The 2,756-nt window shown below is 46.7% G+C and overlaps 1 long non-coding RNA gene across 2 annotated transcripts; it reads left to right on the top strand.

Annotated features, from left to right (window-relative positions):
* Positions 1-228: 228 nt before the first annotated feature.
* LOC139835012 (uncharacterized) lies at positions 229-2,382 on the top strand. 2 transcript variants are annotated; one of them, XR_011750691.1, is made up of 3 exons: positions 229-369; positions 849-934; positions 2,146-2,382. It is a non-coding gene; the product is annotated as an uncharacterized lncRNA (long non-coding RNA). The 2 variants fall into 2 exon arrangements; XR_011750690.1 differs by having other exon boundaries at positions 849-2,382.
* The last annotated feature ends 374 nt before the right edge of the window (positions 2,383-2,756 follow it).

Genomic DNA, 2,756 nt, shown 5'->3' on the forward strand with positions numbered 1-2,756 from the left:
GTAGCCCGGTGGTAACAACCTTGCTCCTTGACCCGTGCGCCCTGAGATCAAATCCCCACCCCTGTGAATTAAATCCAACCTTTTGGCCTTTGTTTTGTCCAGATCTCGAGTTCAGAGATGTTTCAGCTTATGCGTGAGATCATCCAAGTCAACAACATCAGCTAGCTCTTACGGTTCGTGCCCCTCTGATCCACCTGGTGATCTTGTGTTCAATTCCTAGCGTGGGCTATTTGTTTTTAACCCTGTGGTTCTTTTCTGCTCCACGTACACAGACGGGCCTCGGCCCAGATCCTCCGTCCCTGATCAACGCCCGCGCGGCCCGAAGTTCCCGTCGCCGACGCAGATCAGATCCGGCCCAGGACAGTGCAGGTCCGGCCCGGCCCGTCCCTTCTTTTGTTTTTGTTCAGATCTTGCAAAAATCATATCTCTCAAACCATAACTCGAAATAAAATGTTTTATATATGAAAATTGATCAGAAAAATGTGCTGGACATGAATATGCCATCTATGCTTGCTGTTGCACCATGCATCATAAAATTTCGTGGTAGTTTGCATTACCACCTAATATGTAACATATGGAATATGTGGGATATTATATAAATGTTGTCCCGGTTCCATTTAACGTTGAAGTAGCTCACCCTTGCCATGCTACTGCCATGCTAATCCACCCTTAAATTTGCCGGTAGAAAATGCAACTCCAACCTAATTTGCCTGTCCGGGGTTCCGACTCCGATTAATATGGATAAGTTGCACCGCCGCATCATGTTTGCCATGTCATGCATATCCTCTTGATCATGCTGGATCTTCTTTATCCGTAGTAGTAAGACTTGCATACGTTGTGTGTTCCAGCATTTGCTTCTTCCCGGATAGGATCACGAAGTGGTGATGTGAGTTACGACGAGTTCTCCGACAAGTTCTTCTGCAGCTTTTCACAGGCGAGCCCACCCCTTCACCTATTTTACTTTTACATGCTCTTTTGATCTATTGCTATCCTTGTGTTGCGATTCTGTTGTGTCACGTGTCCTATCCACCTGTTACCTATATGTCCGAGATACACCTCCTCGCCCTACCTATTGTTTGTTGTTTGCCAGCTTTGCGAGTCGTAGGCGAGTTTAGGGTCTTGTTGATATCTCGAGATGTTCGGGATATCTTGTTGGGAGGTTATCACATGCTATATCTTTTGTTGGAGATAATCACACTTTATTTTATTGTTAACAACTAAAATTGTAAGCAGAGGCATCTGTGAGCCCCTTTGCGAAAGCATCGGAACTTTGACTCGCTAATGTCCCCTAGGACCCGAGTTCTTGTTATCTGTTCCGAGATTGAGCGCTCTACCCGTACGTGGGGGAGTGGGACCCCCATCACCCACTACCTTTCCTCGAGTCTGTTTATTGGGAGCCACAACCTTGGTTTTATTTGCTCATATGCACGATGCACGATTTACTTCTGTTGCCTTCGGGTGTTTATATTATGTTCTGTACTCATATCGTGGAACGATTAGCGACAGCAGGTTGTTCACACTTAGCTTAGCCGTTGGCACAAACCTCTGGGTCCGTATCGGAGTACGGCCGAACTTCGTCACGGGTAGCTTAGTGGGGTGGCTCCCCTTAAACTTTCTCTTGCATTGGGAACGGTCTTGATGTGAGACTCCACCTGTAGTAAGTGGGTTCGAGCATGCGTATGGTTACATTTGGGCAACCCCTGCAGGGTGTACATCTTATCGATAAGCCGCGTCCGCGGTTATGGACGACTTGGAATTGTATAGCTTGATCATAGAACAACTTACACCTTATTTCCTGTTGTTAATAAATTGCTAATAAAACCCTTTCAAAAGTGTGTGTGCCTTCGCCAGTACCTCTTTGCGAAGGGGGAACGCATCGGCTGTGTTATGTTTGCAGAGTATAGAACTGTTATCTTGTGCGCTCTCTTATCTTCTCTGAGTAGACGGATGTTGTAGCGTGTCTCTATTGGATAGTAGCTTTGCTGCCGCTAAACTCCACATATAGCCGGGTGAAGTTTATACCGCCCACCAGCGAGCATAGCTGGTCTTGTCTCGCAAGTACGTGCCAATGGTACTTACCCTCGCCTTTCTTTTCTTTTTGTCTCCTCCCCCTTTTGTCGGCAACCGATGGCCCGACTTTGACAGGTACGAGATGATGACGTTAGCAAGGTTACCCTTCCGGCTTGGCCTGGGCAGGGTTATGGACGCCACTGGTTATCTTCAGGACTCTTAGTCCAATTTGTATCTTGTCCGTACTCGGACGTATGTGATCTTCTGTATGATTTGGATATTTGTATGTATCGATTTGTATCTTGACTCGTTGGAGTCGTTGTTGTAATATATGTATCTTGTGGGCTCTATTGTAATCATGTTGTAATGTTACCGCTCGTGTTAATTCCTCTGGCATCACGTGTGTGATTCGTCGCGCACGTCGTGTCGGAGGGCGTCTCTGAATCGATATCGTGCGGATTTCGGCGGGATCGCTGGAATCCTCATGGTACCGGTTCCGGGGCGTCACAAGTTGGTATCAGAGCTCAGGTTGACGGTACCCCACTAGTCCAGCCTGTAGGATAACCTTGCCAACGGACGTCGTTGTGTCTAGTGTCAAAACTATTTTCTAAAAATTCGTTGGAAAGTTCTGATTAGCTCTGATTTTTCTCCTTACCTATATTCTTTCTCCTCTTCTCTATGCGAGTTTTGAGTCCTCTCTCTTATCTGAGTTCTCTGAGTCTTAGGTTCCCACGTGGGTTGGACGA

Source organism: Lolium perenne, chromosome 1 (assembly GCF_019359855.2).
Source record: "Lolium perenne isolate Kyuss_39 chromosome 1, Kyuss_2.0, whole genome shotgun sequence".
In the NCBI taxonomy this organism is placed as follows: Eukaryota; Viridiplantae; Streptophyta; class Magnoliopsida; order Poales; family Poaceae; genus Lolium; species Lolium perenne.